Below are 23,724 nucleotides of genomic sequence, written 5' to 3'. Positions count from 1 at the left end.
GCTCAGGGTTCAAACCACATCTTACTCATCTTGTTGTCACTGCCCCTCTGCCCTCACTTTCCCCACCACTGTCTCTGCCACCAGTGTTATTACAGAGTAGAAAAATCACAGACGATGTTCTTCTGAATGTGCACAAGATCACAGACTTCTGGAGTTGAAAGAACTTAAGGGTTCATCTAGTATTAGTGTAACCTCTGTGGAAACAGGCCTGGGGAAGTTCAGTGACCAGATAACCAGTTAGTAGTAGAACCCAGAACAAAATTCCAGTCTCCTGTTTCTTTCCATTTCACTACCAACCTTTAGTGCAAGAGACTTATTCTTAAAGATTAATTTATTTATTTGAGGGAGAGAGAGAGAACATGAGTGGGGGGAGAGGCAGAGGGAGAGAGAGAATCTTAAGCGGACTCCAGGCTGGGCATGGAGCCCAAACCCAGGACCCTGAGATCATGGCCTGAGCCGAAATCAAGAGTCTGATGCTTAACCAACTGAGCCACCCAGGCACCCTGCAACAGACTTATTCTTAAGACAAACTCTCTAATCTCTAATTTCTCCAAATGTATGCTATGAAGCCCTCTTCCCTTAAGACGCTTCTTGAAAAAAGAACTCCATGGTCCAAAACTTTTGTGGAGTGCTATAAGCTACCCCTCTCTTGGACGGCCAGAATGCTTATTACCATATTAAAGACCCTGGCAAGTCCTGAGGGAAGAAACCTGGGTCATTCTCTAAGAATATTTCCCAAACTTATTTGACCACAGAACTCTGGCTCTTGCCCCTGCCCCTGTCCCTGCTGTTGTCTATTTAAAAACCCACAGGTTTCCGAAGATTATACTTTGGGAGACGCCACCTTTGTCTAATTAGCAAGATTTCCTTGGTAGGTCCCACGCAGAAGTGTCAGGACGGAGAGGTCCTCAGTGTGGGAACCAGGCAGGGAAGTGATGGGAGGCAGAGAAGGAGAGAGACCAGAATCTTCTGAGCCATCTGCTCTGCCAACAACAAAGGGTGAAACAGCTATGTGAGAAATTCCCACTTGGGGTCCTGGTCAGGAGCAGAAGATGCTAGTCTCCAACGAAGAGTTCTCGTGGGGAAATGGGGTCTTCAGGTGCTCCCGCCACACATCACCAGCCTGCAAGCTTCCCTGGGCTTCGGCATCATTTCTGGAAATGCTCTCTCCTCGTGTCCTTCGAGTATCTTCTGCAGCCACTCAGGCTTTTCCTTGCTCACTCTACCACCCTGGTCCAAACCCAACCAGATCTGGACGACCAAGGGCAGCCTTCTAATGAGTCTCCTGTCAACCCCTTCTCCCCTGCCACATACCTCACAAGCTACAGTCACATTAATCTTCAAACAGCACTTTACCTGCTTCAAGATAAAAAAAAGAATGTTCCGAACTCCACAACATCTGAAGCTCCCCTTAATGTAAGAAAACACATGTATGCAATGGTATTTCTCTGTGCTCCGCGGTGCAAATTTCTACCGCCCCAGGCGCACATCCTCTCTGTTAGCCGAACCGGCCAGCCATAAGCAGTGTGGATGCCAAGGCTCCCCTCTGCCGGTTCTCTGCTTCCTGCCTCTCCAATTCTAGCCAGTCTCATGCAGATCCCAGCTCCGGGGCCCCGGCTGCACCGGCCCTTCCGTGAGCTCTTGCTCTTGAAGACACAGAGCCCCTAGCCCTGCACGCACTTGCATGGCTTTACTGTTTCCTGAATTTTCTGATGGGTCATAAACTCAGGAAGAAAAAAGGCCATGCCTTATTACATTCAAGGCACTTATTCAAAAACACTCTTGCTGAATAAAAGAATTAATCCACATTGACCACAGAACTACACGTTAAGCAGAAAACCCCACATCTATAAAACACTAGGGAAACTAACCTCTTCCTGGGCCTCACAGGCATTGAAATTTTTCTAGTTCAATTGATCTTGGTTTTATTAAAAGGAAGGAAGACAGATCCCATCCCGTGCCAAAGGACCCGGCGAGGTTTTGTTCTTTTTTCTGGAAGACAGAGCTGTGTTCTCCGCCACCTTCCTGTAGGCGTCTTGACATGTGTGGCCCCCAGGGGAGAGTCTAGCCTGAGTATATTACGTGATATTTAAACACGTATCTTTACATTTTTCCAAAGGTCTGGCCAAAAGAGAGTTCTTCTCAAGAACATATTCTCTAATGACAATTGCTTCTTCATTCATTCTCTGAATTATTCAAACAAACGTTTAGTGAGCAAGTCTTAGGGACGCAGAGGTGGTTAGAAGACAACCACGAGGCAGCTATGGTCAGACACGCTTTTACTCACAGTGCATCAGAGGAACACCTGCCACAAAATCACCTGGGGGAGGTTGTTTAAAAGAAAAATGCAGGGCCCCTGCACGCTGCACAGAAAATGTCCTACTCAGTTAAGCCTGTGGTGGAGCCTGGGAGCTGCATTTTTTAAATTGTGATTCTGACATATACTCAGGTTAGAGACCCACTGGCCAGTGGAAAAACAGGCTTCTAAGGAGATTGTATAAAACAGGGGTGACTGCTTCCAGCACAAGGGAAGTTCCTGATACAGAATGGAAGTTCACGCACAGAGAACAACAGAAAAGCCAGGTGTGGCCATAAGGGAGACATGCGTGCAAACCGCTCTGTGATTCACGCCATGTGTCCGCCTACATAAAATAAGAGAAACACCCACCTCACACAACTCTCTCAAGGGCTTCAGTGAGATTATATATGGAAAGGGCTTCACCCAAATCCTGGTACACGATAAACACATCACTCTGAATTCATCACGATTATTATTTTTAATTACGAAAACACTTTAAAGAGAGCAAGGAGATCAGAAAGTCTTTCCCGAGAAACAATGGAGTCTGAATTTAGTTTAAAGGCAGTGTCCCCAAGTGTAAGTGTGTTCTGGCTGCCCACAAAATTTCTAGAGTTTTTAAAATTTTATACCTACGATTCTATAGTTTGAAACTCTTAATATGGGTGGGAACCAAGTACTGTCATGCAGTTTCAGTGCCTGTCTTTCCACTTGTGTTCACGACCGTACAAAGGCCAAATGAGAGCCAGATCAAGTCAAGAACCAACCTACAAACAGGACATGGTGGGAGAGCTGAGTCATCGATGGTGTGGGGCAGTTCAATCTGCTCACCATAGACACCAGTTCATGCTGCGAGCAGATGTGTGATGTGGACTCTGACTTCTTACATACCAACACCCACCGGCTTATAAGCAGAAACCCAAGGCATAAATACACAAAGCAGAATGGTTCTGTCTCTAATTCTATTAGTAATTACATGAGATGCTCATTTGTAGCAATTTCAATATCATCACCAGTCTAATCTTACCTCAAGTGAATAGACGATATAACAAATTATCAAATGATACCTCATTAAAACTGGCATTTGGGGGTGCCTGGGTGGCTGGCCCAGTCGGTAGAGCAACAGGACTCTTGATTTCGGCTCAGGTCATGATCTCAGTCAGGCTCATGAGATCGAGCCTGGCATCTGGCTCTGTGCTCGGCACAGAGTCTGCTTGTCCCACTCTCTCTGCTCTGCTCCGCAACCACCGCCCCCCCCCACCCCCGGCCAAATAAATAAATAAATAAATACTAACATTTGACCATTTCCTACTTGCAGAGTTTGGTTAAGTATGAGATTTGATTTTCCTGAACGTATAAACCCTTGAGGCTATTATTAACAATTTGCTTAACATGCTTACACCAATAGGCATTTTCTGCATGGGTATTAATTACATTTAAATAACAGACCCAGATTAAACATAGACCAGGCCCTGAGGCCACATGGTTCTACTCTATCTTTACCCTCTGCACTAGTGGTTAGTTTCAACTGACCACATCATTTGACACAGTAAAATAATGTTCTTAATTTATTTTATGGAGTTTATAGTTATGTTTGTTTTATATTTGTACATATTTTAATAACATCTAAATAATCAATTACCTTGTGAAGCTGAAAAAAATTTCCTATAAAATACCTCTATATATTGTTCAGGTTTGAGTAACATCAAATTGGATAATCGTAAGGAAAGATGTTTAGAGAGCTGAGTCTATCCCATCAGCACCTGCCTCCTATGAAAAGCCTGCTCCCATCTTTTCATCAAGGGTAAGCAGCAGAGAATCTGCTCCTTCAGAAACCATGACCAAAGCCACCCCTGGGATGTCTGTTCCATAAAGGCTTCTGTGCCATCTCATTAACTTCCCAAAGCACCTTACATCAGCATCAGCAAGGCTACTACCCTTGGGGGGGAGGGGTGTTGGTCAAGAGAATAGCTTCTTTGAATATGAAACACCATTCACCTCACACTTGAAGCCACATGACTGGCCCTAAGAATTGTGGCTACCAGTGGGGCTGGGAATTGCTGAGTTCTGATCAAAGGAAAGGACATGGGTCTAGGCATCGCCATGCTTTGTCACCACCGTCATTGAACCCTCATTTATTCAGAAGAAAGTGTTTTAAGACCCCATCATCGGTGGGGTGGATGTTTTTCCCTAATGCTTGTTGCCGGATCACTCAGTAGAAACTAGAATAACCTCATCACAGGGATAGATTTAAATGTGTTTTGGGGGTTTTTTGTTGTTGTTGTTGTTTTTAAGATTATTTATTTATTTATTTGAGAGAGAGAGAGAGAGCACTCAAGCAGGGGGAGCAACAGAGGGAGAGGCAGACTTCCCACTGAGCAGGGAGCCTGATGCAGGGCTCGATCCCAAGACCCCGAGATAATGACCTGAGCCAAAGGCAGAAGCTTAACTGACTGAGCCACCCAGGCGCCCCTGAATGTATTTTTGAATAGAATCATAATCTATTTTTGAATAGACTCATCTAACAGAAACACCTATTTTTTTTTAAGATTTTGTTTATTTATTTGACAGAGAGAGAGAGAGAGAGACAGCCAGCGAGAGAGGGAACACAAGCAGGGGGAGTAGGAGAGGAAGAAGCAGGCTCCTAGCAGAGGAGCCTGATGTGGGGCTCAGTCCCAGAACTCTGGGATCACACCTTGAGCCGAAGCAGTCGCTTAACGACTGAGCCACCCAGGCACACGAGAAACATCTATATTTGAATAGAATCTCCAACGGCCCTGAGGAACTGTAGCCGAGTAAATTCAGGAACGAATCAGGGATGACAATTATGGCTTATGCTCCTACAAAGGGCTAGATTAAGAACCTTTAGAGGCTCCAAACACTGAAGTATCAGCACCTTCCCCACTCACACCCCGCCAAGTACTTTGTTATAAAAACCACCACTAAAATATAGCATTAAGTAGAAACATTCAATAAAGTTTCTATTTTTTTCATTATGACTTTTTCAATACTTCTTTGGAAACCCAATATCAGCTTATTTTCAAAAGAAATTGGAAGGTACCCCGGCTCATGTCTTAAACACCTTTGTGCAAAGCAACATTGGAAGTGTATCTAGACTTTTCACATGCACCATCTCCCTCAAAACCAGGACTCGTGTGTTATACACAGTCTGCAGGTAACAAATGTGGGGCCATTTGTAAAGTGTCAAACTCTTTTTTTTCTATTTACCTGCCTAAGAACTTCACCAGACTTTTCCTTACCCTGACCAACTCAAACGAAGACTTAGATCTTAACCACTGAAATTTCTTTCAAGATTCGTACTACTTAGGAAGCTAGGCCTAGAAATGAGATCTTCCACCTATTTCAGTGCTCCTGTTGTCTCCCAGAAAACTCTGCCCAAGGCCCAAAGCTCCAGGTGATAGGATCACCCGGAAGTGCACAGTCATTTGAAGTTTGCATACGATTCATAGGTAACTTTAGACACCCTGAGTGTCTTTGAATATCTATCATAAATATTGGCAACTACATGGTCAATTAGAAAATGAAAGTCAGGAGACCTGGGATCCTAGGGCTGGAACTTCCTACAGCTTAGCATACAGCACAGCAGAGCCCCCCTTTTTTCTGGAAAAAGGGGGTGCCTGTGGACCTGGTTAGAGAGGCCGAAGTTAGCACCTTAAGTCATGAAAATGAGAGAGGCAAGTACCCTCAGGAAGTTAGGAAGAGACAATAAGAAGACCATCGATCACCTTCTATCTTGCAAAAAACAAAGTTTATCACCAAAAGCACAGCAAAAGGGTTAGAAAGTAACTTTTCACACTCCTTTGAGGGACCCACGTAAGTCTAGAATGTATATCCTAGCTTGACGTCCCTTTAGTAATGAATGTATGAACAAAAGGTTTAAAATCTTTTTCACCTCCAACATGACAATAAGCAACAGTTAATTTTGCTTTTTACATGACACTAAACGTTCAAATGAGAATTTTTCAATAACTTTTTTTAAACGAAATGGGTTTCAGAGAAGAATTAGCACTAGTGTGGGAGGGGAAAGTGAAAGATAAGTACTTCTATTCCCAGAGGTCTGAGCAAACCCATGAGAGAAGCATGATCAGAAGAAACACACCAGCTCTGCCCATCATCAAGCCAGAAGCCAAATCTGGGGCTGTATCCTGAAACCTGAATCGAGTATCTGGGAATAACCATTCTCTATTTATTGCTTTTTAAAAAATTAGCCCTGTGTGCATTATATACTCAGGGTACCAAGTGTTCACATGTGAGTTTATTCCTTCTCATTTGTACTCACTAAGACATTAATTAGCTCCTTTCTTCAATTTTCACAGCTCACGAGAGGCAGGAATTGAGCCCAGTCCTTCTGATAGCAAGCCCAGTCTAATTTCTCTGTAACCTGCCTCTCTGGACATCCTCATCTCACAGAATAACCAAGTAATAGAAATCTATTGAGCTCCCTTACATCCTCAAAGACTGCAGTAGATGAGGCTTCCATTACAGCCCTCTAAGAATTTTCCAAGCAACAAATAACACTGTGCTAAGCGAATAATAAGACCTTAACAGAATATGTATTGAGAGCTCAGCAAATCCTTACAGATTATGCTACAAAGTGAGTTATAGAGATCACCTAAGACATGTTCCTCGCTAGACGACGTGATTGTGACCAAAAGAACTAGGGATTCCAAGAAGTAAGATCTGAGTTGGCCAGAGGATATGAAACTCAAGCTGGCCTTTAGAGAAGGGCAGTGTTGAGCGAACATGAGAGGACAGAGGAGGCTATTCAGAGCACATGGGATTGGGTGAGAACTGCAGGGAGACTGTAGTGATTGAAGACTTAGCTATAAAAGTGAAAATGGGGGAGTGGGTGCTGGCACGGACAGTGATTAACATGACTGAACTAGAAGATAGGGAAATTTCATATTGCCCTTTATAGAGGAGAAAGTTGAAATGCAGATAGGTTTAAAATATACTTGCACGAAGTCCAACTGTTAATACGTGGCAAAGTTAGATTTAAAAACTCAACACCCAAAAACTGAATAATCCAATCTAAAAATGGGCAGAAGACATGAATAGACATTTTTCCAAAGAAGACATGCAGATGGCCAACAGACACATGAAAAGATGCTCAACATCACTCATCATCAGGAAAATGCAAAACAAAACCACAATGAGTTATCACCTCACGCCTGTCAGAATGGTGTGTTGTTGAACACAAGAAAAAAGTGTTGGCGAAGATGGGGAAAAGGAAACACTTGTGCACTGCTGGTGGGAATGCTAACTGTCGCAGCCACTCTGGAAAACAATATGGAGATTTCCCAAAAAGTTTAAAATCAGAGCTACCCTACCTCCCAGCAATTGCACTACTAGGTATTTACCCAAAGGATACAAAAATACTAATTTAATGGGATACATGCTCCCCAATGTTTATAGCAGCATTATCTACAATAGCCAAACTACTGAAACGGCCCAAGTAACCATCAGTTGATGAATGAATGATGAAGATGTGCTATGTGTATACAAGGGAATATTGCTCAGCTATGAAAAAGAATGAAATCTTGCCATTTGCAATGATGTGGATGGAGCTAGATGGTATAATGCTAAGTGAAATAAGTCAGTCAGAGAAAGACAAATACACATGATTTCACTCATATGTGGAATTTAAGAAACAAAACCAATAAGCAAAGGGGGAAAAAAGAGAAAGAGAGAGAAAGACAAACCAAGAAACAGACTCAACTATAGAGAACACACTGAGAATCACCAGAGGGAGCGGGGGGCGGGGGGGGAGGGATGGGTGCAACAGGTGATGGAGATTTAGGAGGGCACTTGTGATGAGCACCGGGTGATGTATGGAAGTGCTGAATCACTGTATCACACACCTGAAACTAATATTACACTATGTTAACTGGAATTTAAACAAAAACTTTTTTTAAAAACTTACTCTTGGGGCACCTGGGTGGCTCAGTCAGTGAAGTGTCTGCCTTCGGCTCAGGTCATGATCCCAGGGTCCTGGGATGGAGGCCCACATCGGGCTCCCTGCTCAGCAGAGTCTGCTTCTCCCTCTCCCTGTCCCCAGCCCCCCCCCCACCCCCGCTCGTGTGCTCCTTCTATCTCTCTCTCACTCGCTTTCTCTCAAATAAATCTTAAAAAAAAAAAAAAGCTTACTCTTTTAACCTAGCCTATCCCACTCTTTCTACCACATCATGATTTTAAGTGAGAATATTTGTATGTTACATTAGTTAAAACAAATGACTATCCTTCCAGGTGATAGTTATTATAGTTTGAATGATGTGACAAATAGATTCCCCAAATATCTGCTATCAACCTGTTAAATTAGTCTTTATCAATCGTTTTAACCACTGATAGCAAGGGTTTTGCCTCTGTTATCTTTAATAAATAAGATATGACTAAAGTTAGGGTAGAATAGCAATAGTTATCTGAAAAATAAAAATAATTTTTAAATAGCAGTGCTTATCATGGGGCACCTGGGTGGCTCAGTCAATTAAGCGTCTGCCTTTGGCTCAGGTCATGATCCCAAGGTCCTCGGGTCGAGCTCCGTGTCGGGCTCCTTGTTCAGCGGGGAGCCTGCTTCTCCCTCTCCCTCTGCCACACTGCCTGCCTGTGCGTGTGCTCTCTCTCTCTCTCTCTCTCTCAAGTAAATAAAGGCTTAAAAAAAATGCTCATCATTATAACTATAATACAAGGTCTGCCTTCAAATAAAAAGGTAGCCAGGATGAAATCAAAATGCTAGAAATTTGGGATTTGGAACTTCATTCTTCAGAGCAGTTTTCAGTTCACAGCAAAGCTGAGCAGAAACTAGAGCGTTTTCATATACCCCCTATCCACACCCCCCCACACACACACACACAACCTCCCCCACATCAATATCTTACACCACCATGGTACACTGTGGGGCTTGAACTCACGAGCCTGAGATCAAGACCTGAGCTGAGGTCAAGAGTTTGATGCCCAACTGACTAAGCCACCCAGGAGCACCAACAGTGGTATATTTCTAATTCTCAGTGAGCTTACACACATGTCATTATCACCCAAAGTCCATAGTTGACATGAAGGTTCACTCTCGGTGTTGTACATTCTATGGATTTGGACAAAGTTATAATGACAAGTATTTACCATTTAGTATCATACGGAACAGTTGCACTGCCTTAAAAACCCTCCGTGTTCTGCATATTCGTCTCTCCCTCCCCACTAACCCCCAGCAACCACTCATCTTGTCACTGTCTCCATAGTTTTGCCTTTTCCAGAAAGTCCTAGAGTTGGAACCACACAGAATGCAGATTGGCTTCTTTCAGTTAGTCATATGCACTGAATGTTCTTCCTTGTTTTTTTTTTTCATAGCTCGATGGCTAATTTCTTTTCATGGCAGAATAATATTCCATTGCCTGAATGGACCAGTTTATCCGCTCAGTTTATACACTTGGCAATTACAAATAAAGCTGCTATAAACATCACAAATATCTAAGGCAAGTTTCTGTGTGGACATACGCTTTCAATTCATTTGGGGAAATACCAAGGAGTATGACTTTTTAATCATATGGTAAGAGTAGTTTTAGTTTTATTAAAAAAAAAATGCCAAACTGTCTTCCAAAGTGGCCGTACCATTTTGCATTCCCACCAGCAGTGAGTGAGAGTTCTTGTGGCATTTGGTGTTGTCAGTATTCTGGATTTTGGCCATTCTAACAGGTATATAGTGGTAACTTATTGTTGCTTTAATCTGAAATTTTCTAATGACATATCATATTGAACATCTTTTCATATGCTTACTTGCTATCTGTGTTCTTCTTTGGTGAGATGTTTGTTCAGGTCGTTTGTCCATTTTTTAATCAGATTGTTCCTTTTCTTATCACTGAATTTGAAGTGTTCTTTGGATATTTTGGATAACCATCCTCTATCAGATGTGTTTTTTGCCAATATTTTCTGCCAGTCTGTGTTTTGTATTCTCATTGTCTTAACATTGTCTTTCACAAAGCAGAGGCTTCTCATTTTAAAGAAGCCCAGCTTATCAATTCTTTCAAGAATCGCATCTTTCATAGGTGATGGGGATGAAGGAGGGCACTCGTGATGAGCGCCGGGTGATGTGTGGACGTGTCGAATCACTATATTGCACACCTGAAACTAATATTATGCTGTATGTTAACTAACTGGAATTAAAATTTTTAAGAAAAGAATCACATCTCTAGTGTTGTGTCTAAAAAGTCATTGCCATACCCAAGGTCACCTAGACTTTCTTCTATATCATCTTCTAGAGTTTTTAGCTATGTATCTTACATTTAGGTCCACGATTCATTTTGAGTTAATTCTTCTGAGAGATCTATGACTCGATTTATTCATTTTCTTTTTGCACACAGGCGTCCAGTTGTTCCAGCACCATTTATTGAAGACTGTATTTTCTCCATTGTATTGTCTTTGCTCCTTGGTCAAAGATCTGTTGACTGTATTTATCTGGGCTCTCTATCCTGTTCCATTGGTCTATTTGTCTATTCTTTCACCAACACCACAGTGTTTTGATTATACCACATTGTCTGTGACTTCAGAGTAAGCCTCGAAATCAGCTGTCGGTCATCTGACTTTGCTCTTCTCCTTCAATACTGAGTTGGCTGTTCCAGGTCTCCTGCCTCTCCATATAAACTTTAGAATCAGTTTGTCAATATCCACAAAATAACTTGCTGGAATTTACTAGGATTAGGATTTCGATTTCATTTGCTGTGATGTTATTTTAACATTATCTCCCTTTACAAACTCTACACAACATAAACATTCTAAAAGTAGAACCACCTCTGTCCTAGGAAGAATTATCTGCTCTTGACTGAATTTAACTCCCACTGCTCTCTTCTTCAGATCAGCTTGTTCCCCAGAATCTCAAGAGGGTATGTCCTCAAGGACAAGTGCCAGCAGCCTTATAACCTTCGCCATTCCTCTTATGCTTTGTATGCCTCCGATAAGAAAGACAACCCCAGTACGGAAGCTGAGACTGTCATGATTGCTTTATGCCTTCTTTGCCTATAGCAACGTCACCTTTACTGAGATCCAAGACTATTTTATCGATTTCTGAAATTTTCTCTAGTCCTTGTCATAGATGCCAGTTGTTCCCCAAGCTCCTAAGGCCAGGGATGATGTCTTCTACTTCTAGATCCTTCATTCTCATTTTTCATATATTCAACAGATAATTATCGAATGTCTACTATGTCCAGGTGTTGTACTAAACCTTAGCCTGAATCAGGCAGGCACTAAGTGCACAACAAAAAATTTTTAATGAATGAGGGGCTCCAACCTATAGATATACAACATTATAAACAATTTGAGGGGCGTAAATATGATTTACTCTCTTCTACCTCCATCATAACTAGCGTAGAACACATAGTGGATGTTTAATGAATACATATTGAGTAATTGATTGAAAAATGAAATGTAATAGTAATACAAGATGCTAACAGGGAAGCTGTGTGCAAAGGGAAAGGGAGTGTGCAGGAACTCAGTGCTTTCTTCTCGATTTTTCTGTAAAGCTAAAACTGCTCTAAAATATAAAGTCTATTAATTTAAAAAATAAATTATGAAAAATAAAATATTAAACTTTGTGTCTTTTTTTTTTTGCACAACATCTGGCTCTGCTGATACTCACTGTACAAGGAATGACAGTGAAAATTTAAACAGTAAAATCTTATTAACCCAATCCTGGACACCAATTTTCCAAACTGAATTTTGTCCACATTTGTATTGCTCTGCAGAATTTAAAGGAGTGATTGTCTAAGGTAATGAATGACCATAAACATCTAAAATCTTATTGGTCTTCTCGATCACTAAAACCTAGACTAGCACCTAGCAGAGAGCAAGCACATAATAACTATTTGCCAAGAAATAAATAAATGAAGTCAGCAAAAACAGAGTTATGACAGAGCTTCCCAGAATGCTATAAAATTCATAATGGATAAAAAATCTGATTTTTTTAAAAATCAGCTCCATTGGAGTAAAGACATAATTTCAGTGAGAAACTGTTTCTCTTAAATACGAGATTTTGCCAAGATTTTAATTGTTTGATTCTTCTGAATTCATACAGTGTTCAAAATTTTAAAAGAAGAAATGAAAAAAAATTGATTATTTGCCCATTTTTTTTATGACTACATAAAAACTTATAATCAAGATACAAACAATAAACTTTAAATTTATATACACATACATATATGGCAAAGGAATTATTTTGTATTTGGGACATATGTTTATCAAAGTTATACATACTCTTAGGTTTATTTAGAAAAACAGGAAGCCCCCTTTACTACTCCTTGACTTTCAAATCGTAGACATTATCTCTCTTTCACATACTCTTTGTCCTTCTTTTTAATCCATCTCCCATCTCAATGTACTTTGGGCTGCCTAAGCCATAAAGACCCTAAAGACAATCTTGCATCCAGTAAATTTTGCTGGATTAGCTACCTATGAAATATGTCTGAAAGGGCATGCCACCCACCATCTTCATAGGCACAGCACTTTCCAGTATACAAAACTTCTTACACATTATCTTATCTGAACCTATAAAGGAGGGGATAGAAACTCGCGAGGGAGGGAGATGAGGACACTGAGGCCCAATGAGGTTAAAAGACTTCCCTAAGGTCAAAAAATCTAGAAAATGATGGTGCTGGGACCAAATCCTTACTACATATTCTTCTCCCTCACTAACTTTCGCACACGAGGCTCTATTCTTCACATGCCCTCCCCTTCGACCCACACACTGCGGTGCAGGTAGCATTAACCTCTGAGTAGTAGGTTCACGGGACTCCTCCGACACTTCTTCAGTGTCTCTCTAGGCACAAAACACAGTCCACAAGACAGCTGAATGAGTGATCTATGGCAGACCGTGCCAGGAGAAGCCCAGCAGAACCCAGGGGCTTCGGAGTGCACCTAAGCCCATTTCAGAACTTCTTTGCCTCTTCATTGATCCTCCAGGACTCAGTGACACTTGGGCTGGGTCACACCTGGCCTTTCTCAGTGCTGGGAGGCCAAAGTGAGATTCCGGCTAGAAAGTATATACCCTGCCAAATGCTGGGATTCTCCAGTGCTTGGAGAATTACAGAAATTTGGAAACATCAAATAGTTCCATGCAAAACAGAAAGAGCAGAAAGCAAAAATAAGAAAGGAAATCAAAACAAGAAGAGAATTATTTTCAACCAAGTCATGTCTGAATAACACAGGCTCAATCATAACAAATCCAAAGGCATGCACGTGGAATGAAGAGAGAGAAGGTTGAGAGAGACCATCACTTTAGCCATTAGGTGATGGTGTGCTGGTGAATGTCCCTGGATAGGCGTCTGGACATCTTAGTTCCCTTATTAAGCTATGGTTATTTAAAAATGCTAAATAGAGTGTCTTACAGTAATAGGCAGTGAATAGCTGCTCGTGGAATAGAATAAAATCAAATAAAATAAAATGGAATTGCCGAGGGAAAGCAGAATAACCAGAGAGAAACAGATTAGAAATTTCTGAGAGTGGCGCCTGGGTGGCTCAATCGTTAAGCGTCTGCCTTCAGCTCAGGGCCTGATCCCCGGGTCCTGGGATCGAGCCCCGCAATCGGGCTCCTTGCTCCGCTGGGAGCCTGCTTCTTCCTCTCCCACTCCCCCTGCTTATGTTCCCTCTCTCGCTGGCTGTCTCTCTCTGTCAAATAAATAAGTAAAATCTTAAAAAAAAAAAAAAAAAAAAGGAAAGGAAAGAAATTTCTGAGAAGTGTAGCTGGATGGGGAAGGGAGGTAAGGACTTGGGCGAGAGGAGAAGGAGGGCAAAATAGGTGAACACGAACAAATCAAGGCCAGTTGGCCCCCCGTGGTCCCTCCAGCTTGGAACCCTTGGTGGGACCGGTCCGTTATTGGAGGGCCCTACAGAAGCACAAACCGTGAATTTCTCTTTTGCTAACTCATCTCCCCTTTTCCTGAATGCATTCTGTGTTCAGTTACAACAGCAGTCCTCACTGTGACTCATACTTCTCACTGTAATGGGATTATCTTTTCATTGTAATGGCCTCTAAACCTTTTCATTGTAATGGGATTAACTTGCCCAATGGATAGCATCTAGCATCCCTTCTTCCCTACCTGCCAAAAACTGCCAATTCTTTTTTTTCTTATGGTGTTGTGTCGACCCCCGGCCACGTAATCCACTCTTGTGATCAGTTCCCCGTGACAAGATGGTATCGGGCACAGGTGGAGTGTTAAGGGAAAGGTGGGGTAAAGGTAAAGGTGCAGCGGGGGAAGGAGTGTTGGGGGTGAGGAGATGACAGGACGAATGTCATTTCAAATCCAAAAGGGCCAATTTCCAACAAATCACATCCTTGACCTAAACAAGGTGTTCAAACGAAAGGAATCAATCCAAGATATCGGTTCATACACGGTGGGCCTGTAGCCCATGAGGAACCAACAGTTGCCTCAGAACAAGAGAGGCACCATTTACTGAGCATTCACTTTTTTGGAGCGCGTGCCATGTGTGAGGCTTCGCCCTGGCCTCCCTGCATATCTAATGGCACCTGTGTCTCCTAACAAACCTGTGAGATGAGAAAAAGGAGATCCAAGGAGGTCGGGTATCTTGTCCTGGGTCATATGACTAATAAGTGGTGGCCAAGCCAGCAGCTGAACCCATGTCCTTTGTGCTGCAAGAGCACCTTGGGTGGTGATGCTGGCAGAAGCGCACTTGGGCAGGGGAGTGTTGCTGCACCAAGGAGTGGGCCATGGGAAAACAAGGAGGACCAAGCAGCAGCACTGAACTGATAATATAAATCATGTGCATCGACCTCGTCTATTGACTACACGTGCAACCTCATGCCGAGTGTTTGTAGGTGGCATTTCTAATGCCTGTTAAACGGGAATTATAATCCTGATCTGACAGAGTGAGACTTAAGGGTTTGAGCAGGTCGCCCAGGGTCCCAGAGTGGGGGAGCTCGGGCTGGGATTGGAAGTCAGGTCTGACTTCACACTAGAAAGAGTCTGAGGCCTGGACAAGCTTCCACTCAAGGGGAAAAGCGAGGTTGTGTACATCATGAGGAGGTCTGCAGGAAGCTTACAGAAGGCAACTAGAGGACGGAGGTATGCCGACCAGAGAACGGAGGCACTGAGAGTTAAATTCTTTATAGAACGATGGGCGAGGGGGATACTGTAGTCTGGGCTGATTTCTCTCCCCAGCCTGCCCTTCATCCATGCCAAGGAGTGGCTGAGGCGACAAACGTGGGTATTTACCAGGAGAGGTTCACAGTAGAACCACTTTGGGAAGACTTCAAAGTACTGGTTCCCAACCCCCAACTGGAGATATGCTGACGTAATTGGTCTGGAGGTCTTTAAGTTCCACTGAGGTTTTTAATTTACTGGGGAGCAGGCCTCACTGGGGATGGTTGCTGCCTTCAGAGACACTCTCGGATGCCTGGGGATGTTGGGCACATTTCTGGACTGAGTCGTCATTGCTGGGAGAGAGTCGACTCATATGGTGCACGGCTTCCAACAGGGCAAGGGGCATAAAGAACCCAGTGTCTCTGCGCTGCGGACGGTCACCATTTCTGTGAGCTGGCACGGGACTTCAGCGTGGCTGTGGAGGTCCATTTTTAGATGGGGGCGAGCTTTCTCGATGCCAGTGAGACATGTGTTTGGGTTGCGTGTTTGAGGTGTGGGTGATGTCAAGTTCCTGAAAGTGGATCTCATAAAGGAGCTTGAGAAGCATGTCTGAGAACGAACACTAATTTGGCATGGTGTGATGTTCACAAAAGGGGGGTGGCCACTCTCGTTTTTTAGCTTGTCTATGAGAAGTGCAATCATATGGAAAGGTCTGAACTCTATGTGTAATAGGTAATTCATCTGACTTAAAGTCCAGGGAGGGTCTGTATGAGAAGAGGACAGTTCACAGAGAGGCTGGAGGAGAACGGGAACTGATGAGGCCCCTTTGGGTGATGCTCCCACTCTGTGCTCAGACATAGTCTAGGAAAAACTAGACACTCGTGCACTCACCATCCTTCTGACACCAGCTGTGGGGTTTTCCACACCCAGAAACTCTGACACAAACCACCTGGAGGTGGTGCAGCCCCACAGGTGAAGGGCTCAGTCCCACAAGACTATCCCCCTCCGGTGCAGACATCACGTGCAAACAGTAGGTCCACAGCGTCTGTCTGACTTGGCTGCAAATCAGAGGTTCCCAGCACCCCCTCCTTGGACTTGATCGTTTGCGAGAGCAGCTCACAGAACTCCGGGAAACACTTATTTACATTTACCAGTTTCTTACATAAAGAAGGATATAATGGGAGATACAGATGAACAGCCAGAAAAGAGACACATAGGTGAGGTCTGGGAGGGTCCCAAGAACGGGAGCCTCCGTCCCCGTTGGGGTTGGGGTGTGCCAGCCTCCCAGCACATAGACGTGTTCACCGACCTAGAAGCGCCCCAAACCACACACTCTGGGGATTCTCATGGAAGCTTCATCACATTGGCATGACGGATCATTAACTCACCCTCCAGCCTCTCTCCCCTTCTTGGAGGACAGCAGGTGGGGCTGAAAATCTCAGGCTTCTAATCAGGGCTCAGTCTTTCTGGTGACCGGCCCCCATCGAGGAGCCCATCCAGAGTCACCTCACTAGAACAAAGGACATTCCTATCACCCAGGAAATTCTGAAGGATTTAGGAGCTTGGTGTCAGGAACCAGAGTCAGAGACCAAAGCCTCGAACAAAAATGCCCCCAGTGCTCTTATCACTTAGAAAACTGGGAGGATTTTAGGGCTCTGTGCCAAGAGCCAGGGGCAGAGACCAGCACGTGTATTTTCTATTATCTCACCGACACAGTTGCTGTTGGAAGTTTCACTTTGAGGATTCTTAGTGAAAGATGCTGAAAATGCCTTCCCCCGCTTCGCTTACCTTTGGTGTTTATAAAGCAAACAGATCTTAAGCAGAAGCAGAGGCAGGGGCCTCCCCGCCGCCCGCGGCCGCCCGCCCCACCCCCAGGAGCAGCTGCATTCCTTCTGACTACAGGCACAGAAGGGGGAGCGCGAGGTGCGCCTGCCCGCGACAAGAAAGCCTTGGGTCAAGGATCTACGCTCAGCTAGACACGAGGCTCCTCAAAAGCCGATCTCCTCTGAGGAGAAACCAAGGGACGGCTCCTGACTGCACACCCCTCTCCGTCAGAGGGGGTGCGGACCGAAGCAGGGGCCCCTGAACAACACGGTGTCCTCCAGCCCCCACTGCTTTCCTTGGGTGAGGAGGGATGGCCAAGCCAGGCCACCAGAGGGGAGCTTCAGAGAGAAACCCTGGAAATAGTCCCCAGGAGGAGGGATGACTTCTATCCAAAGGAGAGGGATGCGGGGACTGAGGCCTCCCATGTCAGAGCTGTACACACAGCCACACGCAGCCGTCGTCCCGCGGGCACCAGCTCTGGCTGCCCCAGCCAGCATGGCAGAGGCCGCCCCACGCTGCGTTCCAGCGTTTAGAACGCTCGTCCTTAGCAGAACGGGTATGGTTAAGCCCTCCCCAGCCCAGAACACGTTCATGTCCGGTAGCTCTTCAAGCAATAATACTGGGAAGTACTGCCGTTGTTCCCACGTAATAAACACAGAGGCCAAGGAGCAGGAAAGGAAAGCCACACTGCCAGGTAGTAAAAAGGAGAGCCAGAACCCGAACGTGGTTCTTCGGACTCTAGATCCCGGGCTGCCTGCATAGCAGAGGTAAGTACTTCCCAAGTGCACAGAGATGCCCCCGGCAGCCCCCTTCGGGTGTCCAGATAAATACTCAGCCACGTGCACAGACACGCTCCCCGCGAGGCAATCCGCGCTGCCCCCCTAGCCTGCCGCCTCCAGCTCCTGGTCATGGAGGGAGATGAGGATTCTGACGCGGGAAGTAACCAAATGCATGTGTGGAGGAGCGAGGGGAGCACTCTTGCCTGGAGACGTGAAGCAGAGATTGGAGCTCTCATGGCAAGAAGACCGTCTTGTATAACAACGTGAGGAGACGGTGACTGAACTTCGCGCGCGGATCACTTTGCAATGTATACAAATATCCAGTCATTACGCGTGTATCTCAATTAAAAAAAGTAAAATGCAAATGATTTTTTTAAAAGGGCACAGGTTCTGGAGTCGGGCATACATGATTTCGAACTGATTAGCCGCATTGCCTCGAGCACCTCACTCCACTTTGCTAAGCCTAACTATCCTTACTTATCAAATAGGAATTGTCTTACAGAACTGTGAAAATTCATCAAACATTGCGTATAAAGCTCTGAACATGGAGCCTGGTGCATAGTAAGTCCTCAGATGTTAGCTTCTTTATTTTCCACACACACACAACCAAACAGACTTGACCCTCAAAAAACACAGGTTTGAACTGTGTGGGTCTGCTTACCCAGATTTTTTCAATAAATACAGTACAGTAATGCTCATGTTTTTTCCTCCTTCTTATGATTTTCTGAAAATACTTTCTTTTCTCTAGCTTCATCTATCATACGTATACACGTACAATCTATGTGTTAATCGACTATTTGTTATCGGCAAGGCTTCTGGTCTACAGTAGGCTATTCGTAGTTAAGTTTGGGGGGAGTCAAAAGTTACACGTGAATTTTTGACTGTGCAGGGGTCGCGGCCCCGAACCCCTGTTGTTCAAGGGTCAACTGTATGACCATAGATGCCATGAGCTGATGAACCACCATTAGCATCCTCCCGTCTGGTAACTAAGGTCCCACATTATCTCAGCCATGAAATGAACAAGAAAGTAGAGGCAGGTAGTGGAGGGAGCACTAGAGTAGCAGTAAAGAAAGCCCGATTTCATCTCCAGCCCCACTACTGGAGCTCCACCACCGTACTGTGTGTCCCTGATCATGTCAGTTCCTTGCTACCATTTCCGACATCTGCGAAATGTGGGGCCAGATGGATCTCTCAGGCTCTTCCCGGGGCTCTAACTCCCTGTTCCTCTAGGGAGAGGACACAGAAAGCAGTCGGCAAAATGGTGCTGACTCCCCACTGGCTTGAACGGTGCGAGCTCCCGCCTCAAACCACTGGCCGAGAGTCTCAGCCACTTGGAAAAATTCTCTTTCTCCCTGGATGGGACTCTTGAACCTCGGCCAGGACACAGAGGTCCCAACTGCAAACCGCCCCAAGCCGGCGGATAACAAAGGGAAAGGCACCCCGGGCCAGTGAAACGGGGTGGAAGTGCCCCCTCCACGCAGGCCCCCTCCGAGCCACCCCAAACCTCACCGGGAAGGCACCCCTCATCCCAAGTTGCCCTTCTCACAAGGAAGTCAGCAACACTGCTGAGAAAATGAAAGTACAAGAAGTTGTCCTCTCCAAAACTCGGGACCCTCAAACACCCCTACTAAACGCCCGAAAACCTAGCTCCCGGCTCTGCTTTCTCCCTGCCGAGCGAAACCAAGTCTGCAATCGGCCTGTCCTGCCTGCCGACAGTTTCAACCCTGCTAACGCTGTTTGTTGGATCTTGCAGCTCTATGGATTCGTCTGTTTTGCTCCTGTCTTCTTTGCTTTAGTGTTCTTTATTTTTCCCTCTGTAAATATAAATCCAGGACCCCCCCCAACAAAAACGTGAGATCTTAGATTTCTCGAGTCTATGGCGTCCCATTCCCTTTCCTTCCTCGCCTGTCTTGAAACCCCATTCTGCCTCCTTTCTAAAACTTTTCCTGAGACATCAGAAGCATATTCAGAGCTTTCGTTTTTAGAAAAGAAAAAAAAACAAAAGGAAAGAAAAACAAAAACACATAACTTACGTTCATCCAGGAGTACACAGATTTGGAAAGAAGAAAACAGAGTTATAATCCACTATGTCCCCCCAATCCCCCAAAAAAAAGAATTTGTTGTGAAACCCTTCTTTTTCCACTTTGCCGGTGAAGGAGCCCGGCCGTAGGCATACATCCACAGGCTGATGCAAGATGCTTTGAGAGAAACCTCACATTCTGAGGATTCCTGGGAGCGCGCCAGGGATCCCAGCATCCAATATATTGCACATTTGGTTTCAATTAGGAAGGGGGTTGGGGAGGGAAGAAGGAAAGTCACCAATCAGAGCTGTTTTCTGTTTAGAGACTATTTCTTTTGACCCAAGGGACCACGGGCAAAGCTATAATTTACAGCAAAACCCATTCATAGAAGAAAAAATATGTATAACCATAGGACAGAATTAAAGACACAGCTCTCTTCCGCCTCGTCCCCACCACATCCATCCCCAAGCCCTCCCCCACCACCTAAGACTTGGTCCCCACCCTGTACCCCCCCCCAACCTCATTTTTCTTACTTGTTATAAGCACAACTTAAGGTTTGGACTCTCTTCCAGTTGACGTTTCCAGGACAGTTGGGTCACACACATGGAGTTGATCTTTACTGTTTTATCCATGAGAGCCCAGAGCTGAGCCCTCCCCCAAAAAGATTTGACTTAATCCCTCCCCCCACTCCCTCTCCCACCAAAACAGTTTGCGGGTCTAGGATTCCTATTTTTTTTTCCACTCAATTCCCAGTTGGTTGTTTCCTCTGAGGGTCTATTGCTGTCCGGGATTCGTGCTGCGAGATGAAAACACAAGTGCGTACAAGGACTTTCGAAATTATTTTGAAACCCCCTTTTTTTTTTTCCTTTTTCCTCTTTTCTCCCCCCCCTACCCATGGCCATAGCCAGAGATTATGTGAAAGGGGAGTGTAGGCAACAGGGAAAAGCCCTTCCTCGGCTCCCTCAGTGATACCTAATAATCTTCTCCATCCACCAAGGTTCCTGTCCTTAACCCTTCTGAGCCCGGATCATTTCTGACCAAGCCCAGGCTTGGGCCACCCTGGAGGTCCTAGCTGTCTGTGAACACAGGGAAGGCAGGGCAAGCGGAGACTCAAGGTCAGGAGATCCGTGGAGGAAGGTAGATGGCAACAGAGAGGTGATGAAGACCTAACCCACCCTTGAGAGGCAGCCCCCTCCCAGAGAGATCTCCTTCCCCTGGACTTTCAAGCTATCACCATCTCTTCTCTGGGGGTGCGTGGGCAGCCACTCTGGGATTGCATAGCCCCTGAGAGGAGTGAGAAGAGAGGCACACAGGAAAAGGAGACTGGAAGGGGACCATGGAAGGACATCCCCCCAGTAAGTGTGGAGCAGGAGATACTTCATAAGAGGAATGGGGAGGGAGGACAACTCCACTGGGATGGCTAGGAAGAGCCATGCTGTCCATGGCAAGTCCTCACGAGGCCCTTAGACTCAGTCAGAAGGTGGCCATTTGTGGCTGTGCCTCACATAGGAGACGGCATGGAGAAGCCAGAGGTGGCTCAGAGGGCAGTCACAGAGAGGACCAAAGGCAGAAAACAAGACCTAAGAGAAAAAACTAGAATGGGGGCTATTTTACAAAGAGACAACCTTGTAAGAAGGCTCTTCAATTAACTTAGAAAATCTGAGGTCAGGTCAGAGGGTGACTCAGGCCAGGACGCTCAGCTTAATTCAGTCAACATATACTGAGCACTTACGGGCACTTGACTGGGTGCATGCCTGAGATAACTCCAGACATCTGGTTATAGAAAAGGTCCTAGAAGCCTCCCCAAATATCTCTGTCTGTAGTAGTTTCCCTCTTTGGCATTACCATAAAGAATGCACCCATAGGATGACCTATAATTTCACAGATGTGGTGAGACCACAGATCAAATGTGGAAACAATGTAATAATTTCATAAATCAGGAACCCAATTAAGAAGAGCTACCTAGAAGGATGTATCCCCAGTTACCAGTATCTAAGGTGGGTCTACTCCATTGGCAGGATTTTTTGTCCACGTGTGTGTATAACTAGGATTCCAGCTTGAGCCAGTGATGTTGACTCCAGAACCCAGATCACAGGGGGGTCTGCATTGAGGAAGGACAGACAGCTCTATCAAGTGTCCATTGATATGCGGACCAAGCAGACTCCTGCGAAGAACTAATTCGCTGAGTGAAGAGCGAACCAAGGGACAAAAGACAGTCCCAAGTGCAACAGAGCTGCGCCAAAAGTAGGGAGGAGCTCTAAGGAAAATACCATGTCCATCACTCAGGTTATTCTCAGCCAAATCTGGGGTCTAACCTTGAACTCTTAAGGAGATGCTACCAAAAAAAAAAAAAAAAAAAAAAAAAAAAAACCACAAAAACAAAACACACACATACAAGAAAAAGCTGAAAGTGATGTTTTACCAAAATATTTGGGGGACATTTAAAGCATTAAGAGGGGTTATCAGATTGAAGCCTCCTTTTCTGGAAGACAGTTCAGGTTGGAGGAGAGGGGTGTGTTACCCCAGGCCTGACAACAGCCATTGCTAAGGGAAGCCAAGGCTGGAAGGGAAGAAAATGCAGATGCCACTTCAAAGCTGAGAGGAGTAATTCATGGAATATACAGAAAAAATTTCTTGGAGACTCTCAGAACTATTTGGTAGAGTTGAAAGTAAGGCTGAAATTCCTAAAATTGTGGGAACAGATGTGGAGAAATACCATTTTGTTACTCTTGTGTGAACAGATTTTGCCCCCTGGTTTGGCTCGGGAAACATGAGTCATTGCAATCAGAATTACTTACGTTGCGGGGGAGGTGATACACCCTAGTTACGAGAGCTGTTTTACACTAAAAATGAATTACTGCCAAATAGTATAGAATTCCACTACCTGGACTTCACTAAAAATCAGAGAGATCTATCTGGAATGGGCAAGATGCAGTATTAATTAGAAGTAAGGAAATGGGCAAGATGACTTTTCAAGATTTTTTCTAGTCTACAAGCCAAGGTTCAAGTAAATACAAGTGTTAAAAACTGAAATAACTTGGGGTGTCTTGGTGGCTCAGTTGGTTAGGCATCTGCCTTCAGCTCAGGTCATGATCGCGGGGTCCTGGGATCAAGTCCCATGTCGGGCTCCCTGCTCAGCCGGAGTCTGCTTCTCCCTCTCCCTCTGCCCTGCTGCTCTGCCTGCTTAAGCTCTCTCTCTCAAATAAATGAATAAAACCTTTTTTAAAAATTGAAATAACTATGGTATTTCTGTCTCCAAATGGCCAGGGCTTGGACACCTTTGTGATACTTTAAGAAATAAAATAGAAAATGGAAGTAAGGAGTGTCACTAATTTAGTTTAAGGCACACACATGTACACACATGCACACACACACACAATCTTAAAAGACTATAAGAGTATTCATTGAAACCAAATCTAATTGGTACATTTAAACTACAAGGAATTAAAAGTATAAGTTAGCCCCCTGTAACCTAGTTCCTAGTTAACCACGTTCTCTCCTCACCTCTCTCTCTCTCTCTCTCCTGCTTATCCCTATACATCTTGCTTTAACCTATTCTTTTTCAGATCAGGGTTTTCGATTCTTTTCACATGCTGTTGAAGATGGTTACCCTAAAGTGACGCCTTAGCTCTCAAATGTAGAGCTCCTTACTTTATTTTTAATATTTTATTTATTTATTTGAGAGCGAGAGAGAGAGAGCATGC

At 44.6% G+C, this 23,724-nt stretch overlaps 1 protein-coding gene across 3 annotated transcripts in view; it reads right to left on the bottom strand.

Moving 5' to 3' along the window:
* DDR2 (discoidin domain receptor tyrosine kinase 2) overlaps positions 1-23,724 on the bottom strand; it is a 184,401-nt gene that overhangs the window by 129,706 nt on the left and 30,971 nt on the right. The window contains exon 1 of one of the 3 annotated variants that reach the window (XM_045809698.2): positions 20,033-20,220. The exons of 1 other annotated variant lie outside the window; for it this stretch is intronic. The gene's annotated coding sequence lies outside the window, so the exon portion shown is untranslated. Of the gene's footprint in view, positions 1-17,184; positions 17,204-20,032; positions 20,221-23,724 lie in introns of those variants that run through there. One more of the 3 variants, XM_087855946.1, reaches the window with a different exon arrangement.

The sequence above is a fragment of the Ursus americanus genome, chromosome 2, assembly GCF_024610735.1.
Source record: "Ursus americanus isolate L20-20 chromosome 2, mUrsAme1.1.p, whole genome shotgun sequence".
NCBI classification, from domain to species: domain Eukaryota; kingdom Metazoa; phylum Chordata; class Mammalia; order Carnivora; family Ursidae; genus Ursus; species Ursus americanus.
The sequence above is the reverse complement of the archived record's forward strand: the minus strand, read 5'-3'. Positions and strand labels throughout refer to the sequence as shown.